The sequence below is a fragment of the Eptatretus burgeri genome, chromosome 1 (genome assembly GCF_056783735.1).
Source record: "Eptatretus burgeri isolate ZD-2024b chromosome 1, Ebu_testis_v1, whole genome shotgun sequence".
Classification (NCBI taxonomy): Eukaryota; Metazoa; Chordata; class Myxini; order Myxiniformes; family Myxinidae; genus Eptatretus; species Eptatretus burgeri.
In genome coordinates this window covers 124,601,115-124,621,160 of record NC_140961.1, presented here as the reverse complement: position 1 = coordinate 124,621,160, position 20,046 = coordinate 124,601,115, and the positions used below count along the sequence as shown (strand labels likewise).

Below are 20,046 nucleotides of genomic sequence, written 5' to 3'. Positions count from 1 at the left end.
GACCACCCAATAATCTAACTATGATATTGACACTTGTCACCTTTTAATCTGCTCATTTTCTCCAATTAACATCTTGCCTCAACAAACATTACAGATATATATATATATATATATATATATATATATATATATATATATATATATATATATATATATATATATATATATATATATATGTGTATATATTAACCGGGCGTAGCGGCGTGCGCCTGTAATCCGGCGACTCGGAGGCTTGGGTTGGAGGATCGCTTGAGGACGGGGGCTCTGCACTGGGCAGGGTGTAGAGCAGCCCGGAATCATGGCGAAACCCAAATCCTGATCCCTGTGTCGTAAGAGGCGACCAGGGTTGCGTCAGGAAGGGCATCCGTCAGGAAGGGCATATATATATATATATATATATATATATATATATATATATATATATATATATATATATATATATATATATATATATATATATATATATATATATATATATATATATATATATATATATATATATATATATATATATATATATATATATATATATATATATATATATATATATATATATATATATATATATATATATATATATATATATATATATATATATATATATATATATATATATATATATATATATATATATATATATATATATATATATGCCTGGTGTTGGCGCAGTGGTTAGGACAGCGGCTTGGGATCCAAAAGGTCCTGAGTTCAAGCCCCGTTGGGCCACTGAATTAATACACCAGGGGGTTGATTCAGACTGTCATCCTTCCGAGGTCGGCGATATGAGTACCAGTATACTGGGCCGGTGTATACCCCGGTTAAAATAGGTGTACCATATCCCTGTGTCTTAAGAGGCGACCAGGGTTGCGTCAGGAAGGGCATCCGGCGTAAAACATGTGCCAAATCACAATGCGGATCATACGGATGATCCGCTGTGGCGACCCCTAACGGGAGCAGCTGAAAGAAGAAGAAGAAGATATATACATATACATACATACATACATACATACATATACATATACACACAGGATGGAGCCTGGTGTTGGCGCAGTGGTTTGGGCAGCGGCTTGGGATCCAAAAGGTCCTGAGTTCAAGCCCCGTTGGGCCACTGAATTAATACACCAGGGGGTTGTCTCAGCCTGTCATCCTTCCGAGGTCGGCGAAATGAGTACCAGTATTCTGGGCCGGTGTATACCCCGGTTAAAATAGGTGTTAATGTGTATGTTTATTTATCTATGTTTCCAGACTTTATGGCCACCCTGTGTATATATATATATATATATATATATATATATATATATATATATATATATATATATATATATATATATATATATATATATATATATATATATATATATATATATATATATATTAGTTGGGTATGCTTACACATTGTAAGCAATAACGAACCATGCTTCCCCATTGTCTCGGGTCACTCACCTGCATTTGTTTTTTCATTTATTTATATTTTCATTTATGGACACTTTCCAAAGGTTCTGTGATTTTTCCTGGTCTATCGGCTTCGATGTCCGTCGGCACACAAAACTACCGTGCATCCCCCTTGTCTCGGGTCGCTCACCTGAATTTTTTTCATTTATTGATATTTTCATTTACGGATGCTTTCCGATGGTTCTGTGATTTTTCACGGTGTATCGGCTTCAATGTCTGGCGGCACGCAAAATTTCAGTTTTCTCCGTCACCTGGAAGGTATTAATATTAGTGAGTCAGTCAGTCAGGGAGTGTTTAGAATGGGCTTTTTTATATTGGATATATACACATATAAAACGGCCACTCGGTAGAGTGCATACCTCTGCCCAGCTGAACAGATTATGTTTTGTTGTCCACCGATAGGCCGTATCTGCATCTGGACCTGAACCAAAATCTTCTGATTTCCCCCTTTTCCGGGTTCTCTCGTTGGTAATGGTATGTACAGTAGGTAGAATGTGTTGGCAAGCTGGTTGTGGTATTTGTGGGTGAGCATGGTGCAGCGGTGGAGCAGCTGTTTGGTTGGTCTGGTCTGTTATTCTGTCTGTCTGTCTTTGTAATTGTTGGACAGTTTGGGTGTTTGCCTGCCTGTCTGTTTGTTTGTTTGTATGTCAATCGCTTGCAGGTTACAATTTACATCTGATCTTCACAAAACGTAACCACTTGGGAGAAGTGGTCACAAGCTCCAAGCTGATTGTTTTTGAGGTCAATACATCAAAAGGTCAAGGTCACAAATTGGCGCTTTTTCAGCTGATTCACTTGATATCAATGCGTATGAAAACGAAAAACGTGGGCGGACAGTGAATCCTTGTCAAGGTGAAGCCTCAGTCAACCCACATTAGTATGTGTATTAATTACGTACTCTTGTAATGTACCTTTTCAACCCTTTAAGATCCTTTAAAACCAGTCTCGACCCTTGAGACCCCTTGACCCTTAAGACTCCTTGACTCCTTTCATACTGCTGGACTCCATAAGACCTTTCAACCATTGAACCTTATACATTTAGACTCTTTATACACATTTAGAGTCCTTAGACCTTGAGGAGCCCCTGAACACCACATGACCCTTTAGTCCCCTTCAGACCCTTTAGACCCCAGCTACAATTGGAAAATAATATTTAGTCCCCTATGACCCTTATAGACCCCTTGGACCACTTTGGCCCTTTACACCTGTAGACCTTTAGATGCTCCAGACCCGTTTGATATCTTTCGACACATGCCATTCAAACATCTATACTGTCGTTTTCTTGCAATGTATAGACGACACTTTTATCAGCAAGTAATGTACAAACTCCACACACCCAGAGGGAAGGTGCTCTGCAATTTTGAACAGAATTTGCATGTTGGTTCACTGAATTGGTTCACCAATCAAAACATAGAAGCATATTGGTTTTGAGGTCAAAGGTCAAGGTTGCGTAAAATCAATTTTCTTCCGATTGACTTGAGATTTGAACAGTTTGCCTATTGGTTCATTGAAGCCTATTGTTTGATGTCAAAAGGACAAAGCTCAAGGTCACATAAAATCATCAGTTTTCATCCTTTTTGACTTGAAATTTGAACAGGATTTGCGTATTCGGTAACAGAATTGGTTCACCAAAAAATCATTGGTTTCCACGACAACAATTTCATAACATAATAATCAAATTTCTTTTTTGTGAATTTCTTTTTGCTCTCCCTCAATAATTTTTGAAGATATCAAATGGAAACGTACACAGCTTATTAGTATGTTTGCAGTGTATGTGTGTAAAATTTGGTCAACATTAGTTAAAGGTCAAGTTCATGGCCTTGCGAAACATGCAAAATGCCCGTTAGGCCTCAATTAGACAATGTATCAGCCAAATTTGTTATGCATAACAATCAATCATGTAAAACACTTGATCACTCAAATTTTCTAAATTGCCAAATTGCTGTTTCCATGGCAACTATTGTTTGTTCAGATTTCACAAGTATCGTGCAATGCATGACATCCTTCTTGTTTGTTTGTTTGTTTTTCTTTCTGCTTTACACCATCCCATTATTGCCACATTTAATAGGGGGTTGTATTGTGTAGAGATGTCAGTTGGTTCACTGGTAAAAGCACCTCCTTGTTCTTTTGCATAGCAAGCTTCAAGCACTAATCACCGGTGTTTATTGGGTATGACGCCTAGTATGTGGGTTCCGCCCAGGTCAAACTAGTCACCAGATTGCACATAATGATGTGCAAATGCCAACTGTCCTGTCCTACCTAACCACATCACCCTTCTATGTTTATCCAATCTTCATTTGAAAGTTCTCCTACTTTCACCATTAAACGCTTTACCACAATCCTTGCAGGTGGTGCGATATATCGTTCCCAATTTATCGCAAGCTATAATTTGGCCTTTTAATTTGGTAGTAACATTACAACTAGAGTTTGGTCATTGATAATGGTGTGGCTTTGTCTTGACACCCGAAAAAAATTCAATGCTTCGGCTCTTGGCCAGAAATACCAGAGTTGGTGTCAAAGCCACCCCAATGCTCGCCTTGTTTATACATTTATCGATTTTTAAAAGACGAGTAATAATTATTTTTTTTATAATTCTCTAACAATTTTTTTTTGGGGGGGGGGTTGGAAATCACTTAAAGCATGTGGAAATGCAAAAGAAAAAAAATTCCTCTAACAATTTTTTTGGGGGGGGGCAAGTCCAAAATCTAATGGCATTATCCTTGGACCATACCTAACCCCCCCCCCCACCAAGTTTCGTCGAAATCCTAATCACTTAAATCATGTAGAAATGCAAAAAAAAAAGAGATCGAAATTTTGTTGAAAAAAAAGTTGCAAAAACATTTTCTTTCCTCGAACAATTTTTTTTGGAGGGGGGGTTGGAAATCACTGAAAACATGTAGAAATGCAAAAAAATAAATTTTCTCGAACAATTTTTTTTGGGGGGGGGGGGGGTTGGAAATCACTGAAAACGTAGAAATGCAAAAAAAAGAAATCGAAATTTTGTTGAAAAAAATGTTGCAAAAAATTTTTTTCTCCAACAATTTTTTTTTTTGGGGGGGGGGTTGGAAATCACTTAAAACATGTAGAAATGCAAAAAAAAAATTCTCCAACAATTTTTTTTGGGGGGGGGGGACCAAGTACAAAATCTAATGGCATGATCCTTGGACCATACCTAACCCCCCCCCCCACCAAGTTTCGTCGAAATCCGTCGAGGAGTTTTTTCCGTAATGCAAAAAATTTAACATTTTCACGCTCACGCTCACGCCGGGGGTATCGCTATAGCTCTCTGTTCTTCGAACAGGCGAGCTAAGAAACGGTTGTTTGCCGGGGCTGGAGTATAGGCTTGAATCAGTTTGTGGACCAAGAATGAAACCACTTGAGGATGTCTGCTCTTTCTTCCTTCTTTCAAATTAGGCTGCAAGCTGAAACCTGCTGATGTTGCTAAAAACCGAGCTTTCTTCTGAACTTGGGGGACTACTACTTCTATATGGCGTCTATCCATAATTCCAGCAGTGTGTGTGTGTGTGTGTGTGTGTGTGTGTGTGTGTGTGTGTGTGTGTGTGTGTGTGTGTGTGTGTGTGTGTGTGTGTGTGTGTGTGTGTGTGTGTGTGTGTGTGTGTGTGTGTGTGTGTGTGTGTGTGTGTGTGAGACTGCCGTTTCTCGACAACCGCTGGTCCGATCTAATTGAAACTTGCCAGGTATATTGCTGGGGACCTGAGGATGTGCCTTTTCAACGTTTGATATTAATGGGACAAGTGCTTCCCAAGTTATGGCCATTTATTTACCAAACCAATGATAGACACGTTGTTGCGTGGGCGTGGCCGATGGGAAAGGGAAGCTCAGCTGCGTTCGCCATTACGGGTTACAACGTACGGACTTCCGGATCCATTACGGGTTACAACGTACGACTTCCGGATAATGATGACTTCGTGTATTCTAATAATTTCTCGATTTCTTATGCGCATTTATAGATAAACACAATGCCCCAAGTTATGATCGTTTTCATATTAGACGGTGTATAAATTTCGGTAACATCAGAGTGCTGGTATGCTCCGAACCAGGAAGTAATTTTTGTTCTCTCTCGTCTCTTTTTGTTTTTCCTTGCCACGACATTGCGGAAAGGTAAAATACGTTGTCGCGAATTGAATAATTGGGTATTAAAACTAAATTGCGAATAATCGTAACTGCGAATAATATTCGAACTTCCGGGCCACGCACGTACGGGCACTCGAGAGCGAAGAAAAGGCCTGCGTGGTTGTTGTTTGTTGCTCGCGGTTTGAATATTTATTTATTATTATTATTATTATTATTATTATTATTTTTTTTATTTTTTATTTTTTTTTTTTTTACGGGCATGTACTAGAGTTATAGATGACATGCCTGATCATGTGTGAAAAGTTTAATTCTGAAATCTTGCCAGTTGTTACCTCTGCCACCAAAGGTCTTCACCCCTGTCTGTTTGCCTGTGAACAGGATATCTCACAAAGTTTTGGACGGATTCGGCCAAAATTTGTTGTACAGGTTCGGTGTGTGATAAGGACGAATTGATTAGATTTTGGTGAAGATCCGGATCGGGATTCGATGAACCGGATCAGGATTCAAATTTTTAAAAGTGATTCTTCACCATTGAGAGAAGTGATGCTTCACCACGTGCTGAGGTGTCATCCACCAGACGGCGGTCTCCCTTGGGTTAACCTGAAGCGGTCCCTTTGAGTGGGTGCCTGGAGTGTCCTATCCTTAAGAGATGATGATCACCTGTCTATGCTATCATCTGAGCTCAAGCGTTTGGACATCAGTATTGCAGCACTCTCTGAGGTTCGGAGACCGGATAGTGGTGAGATCATGGCGGATGGTTACACCTACTATTGGTCTGGTCGTTCTGATGATTACCATGCCCACGGAGTTGCTGTCACTGTGTCCAATAAGCAAGCTCCAATGATAATTGAGGTAACACCGGTCAACGAGCGTATTATGAGACGAAGGATTCATCACTTCTTAGGTGCCATTTCCCTGATCTCTGTATGTGCTCCATGAAGTGATCTCACCGTGAAGGATGCATTCTATATCACGCTCGAGTCTGTGGTTGATCATGACCCCAGGCAAGATACTCCAGTCTTGGGAGATTTCAATGCATTGACTGGAACTGATAGGGATGTTTATGAGATGTGTTGGTCCACATGGGTCTGGAACTGTGAACCAGAATAGCACTAAGTTCCTTGACTTCACAAGAAGTCATGGACTTCGGGTGGCTGGTTCATGGTTTCAGGGCCCACAGGCTCATCGCTATACTTGGTATTCCAATGCAAAGGAGATTGACCATATGCTCTTTGATGGTCGCCGGAGGATGATCCAGAACTGCAGGGTCTACCAGAGCACTCAGTTCCTCAATACTGACCACAGGCTTGTGGTAGCAACTCTTAAGTTGCAGCTTTAATCTGGGAGAATCATACCATCCAGCCGAGGCTGGATGTTTGCAAGCTTAAGGATGAGAGGGTCACTGAGGAGTTTGCGAACAGACTGACTCGAGATTTGGGGGGTCTGTGTGCTTTGAGGGATCCTGAAGAGTTGTGGAGTGCCTTCAAGACCACCATCCTTGATCTTGCCAGTGGATGTCTTGGAACTCGATGAAGAGCGAAGAAGAATTTTGTCTCTCAAGGGACACTGGATACCATTGCCCAGAGTCGCAGGGCCAGGCTGAATGGCAGAGCCGAGTTGTTCAGGGAGTTGAGGCGTAAAACTGTATGTGCGCTAAGGGTGGACAAGGAGGCCTATGTGCGAGGAATCTGTGAGGGGGTCGAGCATCACCTGTGGTCAAGTGATTCTCGTCCTGCTTGCAGGGGAATTCGTGCATTGCGTTCCTCTCAGTTCATCCCTCGGTGTACTGCAGTTGGAGCGGAGGGGGGTGGGCTCTTAACAGAGGAGTCTGAAGTGAAGGCCCGCTGGGCCGGTTACTTTGAGCGGCTGTACCAGGCTGATCCACCAGCTGTTGAGTTGGATGTCTCTGATGAAATATGCCCAGATATCAGGCCTTGATCTGCTCTTGGACATTGAACCAGCATTAATAAAGCATCTCATAATCAGAATTGAATGCCAAATTCATTCGATTTTGCATCAGACACGTCACACTTTACGAAAGCCTTGTGAAGCCAATTGTTTCGTGTGCAGTCATACTGCAGTATTGCATCGCCAAACCTATTAAAATATAAAGGTCAAACATTGCGAAATATGCTGGTTCTATGCCCCCAATGGTTGTTACAGACTACAAGAATCAAAACTACCATCACACCTGTACAGAAATTTCACAATATAGAATCATATGTATCAACTATTGAATGTAAATTATACGACAAGTGGTTTAAGATAAGTGGAGACAGCCTGAAAAATAAACTGAATGCAACAAAACACCAGCATTTTAGACTTATCTATTTATGTCAACATCAACACTCCCATTAACATCGAACGCACTGTTCTTTGTCCCAATAATTTTTTATCATGTATAATTTTTACAGTTCGTATACCCTCATAAATCCTTGCAAGACAAATCTGACCCATGTCATGAGCCTCGCCCACCTTCACAATGAGTATTCACACCGTTAAAATCAATGCTCTTCGTGGACACTCTCTGGAGCTGGGGCCATTGTCATTCATGTGATAGTTCATTGGTTGATACTATTGTGTAAATGACTCCTGGTGGGTTAAAGATGCTTAATATAGTGTAGTTGTTTCCTTTAAGTAAATGTCTAGCATAAGTGTAAACGAGTTAATTGTGATATGAAATATACATCGCTTATGTGATAGGTAGATGCCATCTACCCATGGCTGTGTCTGTGTCAAAAATTATCAACCCTTTTGACCCCATTTTTAACATTTTCTCCTCTGTTATCTGTCATTTATGTGTCTTTTTCGCATTTGCTCGGCCACCACGCTCAACTCCAGGTGGCAAAGTAAAACAAGCGTTGCAATCACCACGGTTTGCCCCTGAGGTGCCCGGGGAAAGGTCAAGGCGGGGGAGGGACGTGTGGCATCATGGTGTGAGGTGGGGGTAAAGACGATAAAGGCGGGCACAGCGGGGACAGTGATGAGGTGTTGCCCAGACTGAATCTCTGCAAAGGCTGCAGCGTCTGCAAGACTGCCACGCTGCGCAACTCCCCCACGCAGCCAGCCACACCTTTCTGCCTACTCTATCACACCAGTGATCTGTATCAGGAACGCGAATATCTGTGCTCTCGGAATCGGTTCCTGCTGTGTCCCACTGGGCACAGCCGGGGTATTTCTGTCCTGCCTGTACCCTCTATGTTTATCTCTTGTGGTGTGGCTCAGGCCTTAAGATAGATAATTTCGGAATCTCGATCGTTTGTTAGTATTGTGGGTGCATATTCATTCGTGGGTTAAGGTGTCTTTATTTTTGATTATTGCATTGCTTCGTGCATTCCCTCCCCATGACCATCATTGCTGTTCTTGTTAAATATACCTGATTTTGGGGTGATTCTAGCTAGGGTGGCTGCTTCATTTGGTGGTTTTACAGTACCTGTTAAGTGAATAATTGGTTGCAGTTTTCACACCGCTTCGCCGACCACGTCACGTGACGTAATTTGCTCGGTCTAATTAGATTCAGTCATCTTCCCCCTATCGCGATGACCCTGGACCATTTTGGAGCTCCCAATCTGTACAGTAACATGGCATTCAGACACAGGTTTGACAGGGCGATTTTCCAAACGGTCAACCAATCCGGTCACTTTAATGTGACCCATCAGATTCAAACCGGGCAACGAGGATGAGTCTGATGACCGTAACATTGGTGTGGAGGAGTGTTGGATTAGACGTGAAGTGTGAATTCTCGTACCTCGAGGCAAAATTGCGGAGTCAGCATAAGTGTTGAGATTTTAAACCACCACAATGGAGACCCAAATCAATCAGAACAAGGAGGGGCAACACTGGACAGACACCACCACAGTCCCTAGAAATGGAGGTCAGACCTGTAGATGGTGTGGTGGAGTCACCTCCTCACTCGGTAGCCCTGAACCCCCAATAAACCTGGAAACACCAATAAGCAGCGGGCCGGTGTCACCACAGCAGTAGAGGGACAGCCCCGACCAAATCGCCATGTAGACATGCATGACGGCAGAGCTGAGGGCTCGTCAGGACAGGCTGGAGGTGGCTCAGGCTGAGCTGCAAGTGAAAACTGAGAGCATGGTGGCTTATCTGACAGGTGTGCAGGATGCACAGCAGGAGATGGCAGTCGGACAGGCCAGGTTAGAGGAGGAGGTAAACTGGCTAAATGGGGAAAGTAGAATGATTACTGTGGGATTGGGGTTAAACCTTAAATGTGGGGTTAAACGCGGACAGAGGGAGTTAAGTGAGGGGATAAAAGAGAATATAGGAAAGATAAAAGAACTAAAGGAGGGGCAGGAGAAAAGGCCCAGAGAGCAGTGAAAGGGAAAACAAATGCGAGACTGTGCAAAGAGAAGTGCTGAGGTAACTGAGAAAATACTGGAGATGGGACAGATAATTTTGATAATGAGACGAGTGATAGAAGAGTGGATAGAAAGGGAGAAGGGAGTCGTAGGAGAGTTAGACGGAGCAAAGAGGGCAGTAGAGGGAGAAAAATAAAAGGTGGAGAAAACGACGAAAGAAGTGGAGAAAATAAGGAGGTTACGGAATGTGGTGACTGTGAGGAATAATGTGATGGTGGCTTGACTCGTCCATGAGCCAGCCATCAATATTTTGGAGTTGACCACCAGAAAGGGGGACTAACAGCCACTGTATTTTCCAGTTACTTTAATGTCTGTAGTAAATAAAATAAATGTGATGGACATCTCGAAAGAGTCGCGAAACACCTATTTTGGTGGCCATCTTGGAAAATGGCTGCCTCATTTGATCATATTTCTGAAAATTGACTATAACTTTGCAATGGTTGATCTGAGGCACATACAATCCTCAACAAGATATGTTCTGGATATAATTTGGCACATGCCAATATACCTTTTGTAAATATTGGTCCATTGGATTCTGAAATAATTGAGAGAATAGGTCAGAATTTGGATTTTTCTCACACAAAATTTTCAACACCTGGCATTATGCTTCCTGAAATATTTATATTTAACTTTTTAAACTTGCAGATATAAGAAAAATTTAACATGCAGATATAAGGCAAGTACGAGCTTTAATGCTGTTCTTCATGTTTTCGATAATTACTCGCATACCGATGTAGGTGTCCTTTCATTTGTCATCACTGTCTGATGAGTCCTGCTGGTCATGCTCTGGCTCCTCGTAATCATTGGCCAGGTTGGAGAAAGTTTGCAACTTGTATGCAGCTGAACATTTCAAGCCATCAATGATGTTTACGCAGTCGGTTGGCCGACAAGGGTGAGCACACTCGCACGCCCGACATAAAACTGAGAACAACTTTGTGGGTGGGGGATCCTGTTATCCACTGGATAACAAGGCTGCCATCTTCACTTGTTGTCTATCCATGCCCTTGACTGGCGCCACATGGCCGCTTGGGAGTTAGATTGACATATATATATATATATATATATATATATATATATATATATATATATATATATATATATATATATATATATATATTCAGTCATGTGCCACTTAATGACGGGGATACGTTCTGAGAAATGTGTTGTGAAGCGATTTTGTCATTGTGCAAACATCATAGAGTGCACTTTAACAAACCTAGATGGTATAGCCTACTACACACCTCGGCTATATGGTATAGCCTATTGCTTTTTGCCTACAAACCTGTACAGCATGTTACTGTACTGAATACTGTAGGCAATTTAACACAATGGTAAGTATTTGTGTATCGAAACATATCTAAACTTAGAAAAAGTACAGTAAAAATATGATATAAAAGATAAAAAAAAAAATTGGCACACCTGTGCCATAGAATCTAGCCTCATAGAAAAGCCCCCCCCCCTCCACCATCCCGACCGGCCCACCAATACCCCACCCTTCGATAGAATAATGGATACATTTCAACAATTATAACTTGAATATACATTTAAAAAATTATGACTTGAATATACATTTCAACAATTATGACTTGAATATACATTTCAACAATTATGACTTGAATATAGGTCATGAGGAAGCAAAAATTACCTTTCAAAAACAACTCACACAGAAAGAATTATTTCACACACAACAACAACAAAAAAAATAAATACATATATTTTTTAACTAACTACGGTTCTTTATGAACAGCAAACAAGAATATAATTTTTATAAACAACAAGTAAGAATTTATAAATTTTTTTTTGCTTTTATCGTGTTCTTTATGAACAAAAAAACAAGAATATAATTTTTATAAACAACAAGGGAGAATATATATATATATATATATATATATATATATATATATATATATATATATATATATATATATATATATATATACATATACATATATATATATATATATATATACATATATATATATATACATATATATATATATATATATATACGTATATGTATATATATATATATATATACGTATATATATATATATGTATATATATATATATATACATATATGTATATATATATATATATATATATATATATATATATATATATATATACACATTGCGTTGCGATTTTAGTTGCGATTTTAACGATTTTAACCACAGTTGCGATTTTAACTCATTCTTCATTCAAAACATGTCATGGTAATTGTTTTTAAAATCTGTCAAATTCTCAATTATCTTTTACATGAGCCTAAAGTAAATCCCAACACACACTCCGCACCTCACTTGCACGATTCGCATTTCCTCTTTCAAACCGTCAGAGCACACTGTCAATTGTTTGTAGCTCTTGGCGACTCCTGACTCTCAGTATCCCTGGTTCCTGAGGTTGACTCAGCCTGTCATTCCTCCCAGGTCAGTGAGATTATTTATTCCAATGTGTGTATCGGTGGAGGGACACTGCATCATTTGCACTAACACGTCCTTGTGACAATTGATACTAATCTGTCGCCACGTACTGCACACAACTGACGACTCGAGTCCCGACCCATGCCCATCCTGACAGCAGCTGTGCCCCTGCACGTTCGAGCAGCAGTTTTGTAGCTTAATGTTCAGGGTGCCTGCAATAACTTGCCAACTCTTCGCAAAAAGCATCGTGGGATCTTTACTGTCCACGAACCGATGTTAGCAGATCTCACAGTGCATGTGAAACACCAGGATGGCAGTTTTAGAGCTGCGTTGAGATTTGAACCGAGGCTGCACAGCTCAAAGGGCAGCCATACCTCCAGACTCTTCGGAGGTGCAGGGGGCTGTAGGGGGTTGGCACATTGTGGAATTTACTCAGGGTCCAGCACACAATGGTCTTGTCCATTTGCACATGTGTACTTGCAAACTTACAAGGCCAGGATGAACTGCTTCGAAAATTTACACAGCACCCTCGGCATGGCCGATTTCAATGCGGCCCAGATGTTGACCACACTCGTGCTTCGTGCTCCATCTCCCACACCCCGTATAGCCCTCCCTCCTTCGAGGGCTTCACACACGGCTTACTTCGTACATTCAACCACAGATGCCTGTCACAATTGATTGTAAAACCGAGCTCCTCACAATAATGATGCAACCAACCGTGTTGATAATTTTCCGTGCCTCACTCGGTTAAAAAAAAATTCTTTTCCAAAGCTTCCCGTATTCAGGAAAACTTCACGCAGCCCGACTCTCCCAAGCAAAAATCGCGCACAGCCCGCACTTCACAGCAGGGCACCAACACATTTAGCACGATAACCCGCTTTTATGGTCAATTTTAATCCAAATAATTTATCCTGACAGATAGAGGCTCATATAAGGACAACAAACATGCTCCTCTGTCCGCTTTCATACAAAAAACTTGATCGCGCCAGGCAGAGGATTAATGCTCCGTGACAAGGCCCGCAATGGCCGCGTGTTCAAAGACCACTAGTCATCTCCCCCAAAAGCATTTCTGCAGCTTGCCTAATGTCTTTGTCCTGGTTCTTGGATGTCATTGTTTCGTTCACCGACGAGTGAAGACACAGCACGCCTCTGGGCACAGCATGTGCACTTCGACACAGCTCGCCCCCACCTTTTATCCTACCCCTCCTTCCTTCGCACCTTGGTCCCGCGTCTCTCCCCATCTCCACATCCACAACAAACTGCGTACATACTTTCGACCCACACATTACTCACGTATACAAATCAATTTAAACACATTTCAGAACTATTTGACTCTATATTAAATTACCTTTTATTTATTTACAACCGCGATTATATAATTCTCAATTTAATTCGTGTTGTATGGACTCCTGGACTTGGAGATTACAATGAAGGCTTTATTCGACACATCTGCCACAAATTTTCCCGTTGACTCGTTTTTGAGTCGTTAAAAAAAATTAAAAAAACTCTCAAAGAGGAACACGACCCCCACCTTTACCCTTCAGGCAAGGCGCACACATTCCTCCACTTCACAATGGGGCATCCTTCCCTCTGTGGGTTATCATTCCCTCCCACCTTCCATTTCCACACATCGTTTTCACGAGCAGCCTAGCTTCGTCCGCTGTTCTTTCAGCACCTCGCTTTAAATTTCCAAATATTATCACATCAGAACTAATCTCAATTCCCGTTCTTTTAATGGATATTTTACCGATTTTGAGTTTGCTGCACTGTAACCTTCCCTTCCGCCTGCGTTTTTCCTCCACATCCTCACCGGGAAGGCAAAAGTCGTGGCCAGCGACCTCGTACCTTCCAGGTTTGGACACAACCTCGACGGATGAAGGAAACCCTCAGATGGGTTACCTGGTATTCTCTCTTGATTTCCTCGCTCCGTGCACTGCAGTTGCACGGGTGGGGCAAGGTGTTTTCTCAACTTATTCTTTTAATCTTAACACTTGCAACTTTTCTTTTTTCTTTTTCCAACATTATTTATTTGTCATGCTTCTTCCTTACACATCTTACAAGCTTCAAGTTTGGTTCAGGCTTATTCACATATGCATATCTTAACGAATCTTATTCTAGGAATGCATATGGGTACTTTTATATTCATTCATAGCATGATTCTAATTGATCACATGACCAAGGTCCATAATTTCCGTTGCAGCTTTATTTTCCCACTTTCCCTTGATCATTTCTAGAGTATTCTTGGACTGGTCAGTGTTTTGCCTGGGGTGGTCTCGGGTTGGGTTGGGTGTCTTTCACACCTTTCCACAAACCCTCACACTCCCTTGCACACCTTCCACGTCCTCAATCTCCCACAGAAATACCTTGTCTCTTGGAGATTTCTCAGATTACCCTCCCAGGGTTGTACCTTGCAATCTCCCCTTTAGACACTTTCCTCCAGGGATTTCTTAGATGAGCCTGCGAGCGTCAACTTCAACCCCTCCTACGAACACTTAAACCCCCGGGGTACCCCTCTTTTGATGTGCATAAAAGCTCCCTCTTTTTCCGTTCTTTTAAGATAAAGACAGATCACAAAGAGGCAGCAAAGTTGCATGCCCCAGTGCGAGAAAAAGAGGCAGTTCTTACCTTATCTTTAAGCCGGCCGGCTTCTCTCCTCTTTTGTCTCACCAAGGCAGCAGCTCCCCCTCCCCCCTGGTCTGTCTTATCCTGCCGCACTACGCCAAAATGTCGAGATCATGTTCCACCGCTGATTGAAATCTAGCAATGTCCACACTCATCATGGTAGAGAAGAGCCTTTTAATTCACATCAAAAGAGCACATGACAGAAATTGAGACAGAGACTACCTACAGCATCCCAGCTCAGTTAAACTCTCCCTCGCAAGCAGTTTGGTTTACTTTATATATACTTTTTCCTGCTCATGAGTTCCCCAACTTCCATCAGATTTATAGTTTCTTTCTTAGATATCGTATTCTTTGAAAGTAACAACACCCCAGCAAATAATCTCTCCTGGCCTGACAAAGCATTGATCTTTTCACGAGCAAGAAGATCTGTTATTGGTCAGGCAGATCTTTATCACAATATATATTATCGTCTCAGTCTACTGCAAGATGTTCCCTTTTGAACTATACCAAAACAGTGCTGATTTATGATCGGGCTTCTCCGAGCTCAAGGCTCAAAGAATGTTGTTACAAGGGCCAACAAGAAAGCCAGATGTTCAGCTGCACGAGAGAGAGAGAGAGAGAGAGAGAGAGAGAGAGAGAGAGAGAGAGAGAGAGAGAGAGAGCGCGTGAGAGAGAGAGAGAGAGAGAGAGAGAGAGAGAGAGAGAGAGAGAGAGAGAGAGAGAGAGAGATAGATAGATAGATAGATAGATAGATAGATAGATAGATATCCATCCTACTTGCTTTGACTTCCAACAGTCAAAAACTGTAGCTTACAGAGAGCATTTTAAATGCTTTGGCTTCCTCAATTAAATGCTACATTCAGTTTAAGAAAAGGTAATCCTATTAAAAATGGCTGCTCTCATCTTGGGAGCTGTTCAACAGCTCCACATATGCTCAGGATAACCATTCTCACCAAGGATATTCATGATTTTGTCAATTTCAGCAGGAAGATTACAAGGTGAACAAATCCTCTGTGCTCTTAACTAGGATATTGATCAAAGCAATTTTGTTTCTCGTGGAGCTGTAGGAGTCCTTCCGAGTATACTCTCCTGTGAAAGTGGGCTTCCGGTAGATAGTGGGGCAGATAACAGCAATTTTTTAGAGGAATCATGCAAATGATGATACAAGTATCAAATTTGGCACATTTGTTCTCCAGGGGATTCTAATTAAATCTGCCTAATTGGCCATTTGAAAATCCAAATTTAGAAAAATTTGAAAAAAAAAAATAACTTCAAAAAAGTCAAGATCACGAATCAATGTTGGATGCTGGCTGAGATTGGTGAATGTTTCAGAAACATCATCAAAGACGTTCCAAGTCTGCCATGCAGTTTTCTTCCCTTTACCACGGAAGGCAGACACGACGTCACATCCAGTGAATGCATGGAAGTATGGGATCCCTCTCGCTTTCTCAGGCCCGATTGCAGAAACTACCTCATGGACTGGAATCCATCGTGCCTTGGCTCCTTGGCCAAAGGCAATCCACATGTTCTCAAGACCTAGTTTCTGTAAGGATGGCAGTACAGATATTGCTATGACTAGTACGTCCATGTCATTAGCCTTAATGATAATGGACTTGCTACCATCCGTCGTTGCATCACTGGCGTGTACAAATATTTGAGTGTCAGCTTCTTCAAGACAACATGGAGACACAGCATCCAGTGACTTCCTTGTGTTGCTTATGGCATCTTCTCCTTTTGTGACAATGACTGTGCTTGTCGTCTGTGCTTCACACATCTTTTCCGCAAGGAAGTGAAACAGCTCAGTCTTGTTGCTGTCATCTGGAAGAAAGCATCTTCAGTTACTTGGGGTCTTACTGGTTCCTGTTACTCTTCTTCTGATTCCTTTCCCCCTTTTCGAGCTTGCCTCAGACTTCAGACTTGAATTCTTGTACACATCAAACACTACGTCCACCCTCTCGTACCTGGCACCATCGGATTCCACCTTTGGGATGATGTCTTCTTAGCATAGTCATCAAATATCTTTGAAGTGCATGGAGGTAGGGCATTGATAAGTGCTGAGCCATCAATGATGACTGCATCTCCCCTTGGTTCTCTGTCTGGGATGTTCACTTGCGCTTCAAGAATTTCATCCAGCTGTGATTTCAAATTTTTTTTGAAGTTTTTTTTTTTCTTCAAATTTTTCAAAATTTGGATTTTCAAATGGCCAATTAGGCAGATTTGATCAGAAAGCTCTGCAGAACAGAAATGCCAAATTTGATGCTTGTATCATAAATTGCACGATTTTTCTACTGTCTACGACACGAAGACGGATGTTGTGAAACCAAGGTTGGATCTATCAACCAACACGTCCAAAAACGGTAACGTGTTTGACGATTCCAGCTCCGTGGTGAACTTCAGCGCTGGATGGAGAGTGTTGAGCCATGCCTGGAAATTGTCACATGCTGTCCAAGACTCAAACAAAGCAAAAATCTCATCAACATACCGATAGTATATGATGGGGGAATCGACCCCTTGCCGACCAGTCAGTTTCTGCATTTCATGATAATTTCATGATCATTTCTAATATATATTGTTGTGGTTACCAAATTCGCAAACCACCATTCAGGTCCCTTAGGTGAGGTATCTCGGCAAGTATATGTGTAGTTAGGCCCAAACCCGTTGTCTAGTGGGAATACATGTCATTTATGCGAGCTGCGACTCTTCAGGATAGCCGTTTTTCTTTTACTATCTTTATTTTGGACCAACCGCCATGATTACCACCACAACCACAACATCAACCACCAACCACAACGCCGCTTCACCACAACCGCCACGACCTTCACGTCACACCTCGCAGCCGTCGCATCGCCACCGTTCTTGCGCCGCCTGTGGGTACCGGTGTTGGACTCGTGCAGGGCGCGCGCCGAACAGCGTGTACAAAATCACGGATTTTGTGCTTCAAAAACGGATCAAAAACGACACACGCCCACTTTTTGCCGTCCAATCGGTGAGCGAGGGGCGATTTGGCCCCGCCTCCAGGACGATCGATATATGCAAATTTGTGGATCAAAAAGCCTTCACGCCCACTTTTTCTCGGGCCAATGGGGAGCGAGGTGAAAGGTCAAAGGGAGGGGGTCAAAGGCGAAGCTACGGGGGGATAAAAGGACCGTGTTCGTCAGTCAGAGGAGAGTCCAAAGAAGAGTCGGTCGGAGAGTCAAGAAGTGGAGAGTCGGAGAGTCCAGAGGCGGAGAGTAGGAGAGTCGGAAGCAGAGGGTCAAGACTTCGCGGGCGGTGGAGCTGCTCGTCGTGTGCGTTGGAGTCGGAACGGAGGGGACGAGCTGTGGAAAGGCGGCGACACCAGACGAGGGGGTGCTCGCGTCGTGCAGGGAGCTGCACCCGAGGGAGGCCGACAGCGCGACCTGGCCGAGGTGGAGACGCACACCAGGGATAATAAAGATCCTCTATACCCCGAGCATCAGCAACCCCCTCCTGTTTCCCCCCGCGCTGAGATAGTGCGACCAAGGGGGCCCCTTTCCCACCCCCTACCAGACACCCTCCGCGAGGCCCGCGGGTTGGGGCGCCATCGCCGCTCCGCGTCTCATCACCAGACGGGTAGGCGCGACCCGGTCTCGGCCTCAGGCCCGCCTCATTCTTGGGGGTATTCTTTTCCTTGGTTTTGGGTATGTGTTGTCGGCGCCGTCTGTGAGGTAGAATTGTATAAGTGTTGCCGTGTGCTCGGTAGTCGGTATTAGCTCTGCATTGTGTTTTCGCTTTTGCATTTGCTTTTTGTGTAAATTGAATTGTGTCTTTTCTGTGTGCTTTTGGTGGAATTGAATGTGTGCTTCCCGTGTGCCGCGAATAAATGTGCTTTTGTGTTGAACTGTTTCCCGCTTCGCTTCGTCATTTCTCCCATTGAATCCCCATCTTGCTTCACGTAAAGGGTTGGTAGTGGGCTGAATACGCCCGATAATTAATCGAACCGTCGAGGTCGACGATAACACCGCTCGGTTATTCTGATAGTACGGAACGGGTCGCTTAAGTGGCCCGTGTCCGAAGTCGACCTGCGGCGAGGTGCGATCGCCCGGTCTACCCTCCGCGTGGGTACTTAGGTCGGTCGAATTTGGCTAGCAACCCTATCCCACGCGGGGGCTGATTGGCTCGATCGCGGTGAGACCGAAAGGTCCACCCGTGACTGGTTCCCGGCGTTAGTCCGAGAGGGTCACGACTGGATTGTCCGTCCGGTGGGCGACGTGCCGCGATTCGAGTTACGTGGCCGTCGCACGCCGGCGGGCGCGAATACCGCAACAATATATATATATATATATATATATATATATATATATATATATATATATATATATATATATATATATATATATATATATATATATATATATATATATATATATACACACACATACATACATATGTTGTTGCGGTTGTTGGAACTGCATGCATCCAACAGATAGTGGTCCCTGGACAGTTATTCCATTAATATACGTGTAGATAGTTCCTTCCCTTTTGTCGAGCGGGACAACAGGGGTGTGCGTCGCAAGGGTCTCATAGTTTGGTTTGCTTACATCATTTCTTCTTCATTTCATTTATAACGTCATTTCCACTCTTCTTTTCTGATTATTCCTGAGGTAAATCTGAGCCACGTGTGTCTTTCGTTGTAGGATAGGTCCTCAGCGAAGGCCAAGCAGGCATTACGCTGGACACCCCTCCGTAGAAAGCACACTCAACACGACGCCCACGCTTCACGGAACGCGTACTGAGGCCGATAATAGAAAGGCAACCCCACGCCATGTTGCGCGTGATGCGAGTGTGCAAGGCACAAGCGGCACATTCCTTTCAACCCACTTCTGGACTAATTATATCGATCGGGTTTCGCCCCGCACACACAAAAGCACAATCTGGCAATTGTGAGCATTGGCCACGTGCGTAATGGTGCTTGCAGCGGGTTTCGTAGCTCGCTGGGTTTCGGCGTTGATCCCGTAACACCCGTAGCTGGGTTTCGGCGTTGATCCGAAAGCTGCGACTGGATTGCTCATTCGGTGGGCGCGCGCAGCCGCAATTGAGCGAAAGGTGGTAGCCCGCATGC

The 20,046-nt window shown here is 42.9% G+C and overlaps 1 protein-coding gene across 4 annotated transcripts in view; it reads left to right on the top strand.

Moving 5' to 3' along the window:
- The window catches only part of LOC147035340 (glucocorticoid modulatory element-binding protein 2-like), a 151,119-nt gene that overhangs the window by 68,360 nt on the left and 62,713 nt on the right, over positions 1–20,046 (top strand). The gene's annotated exons all lie outside the window — the stretch shown is intronic.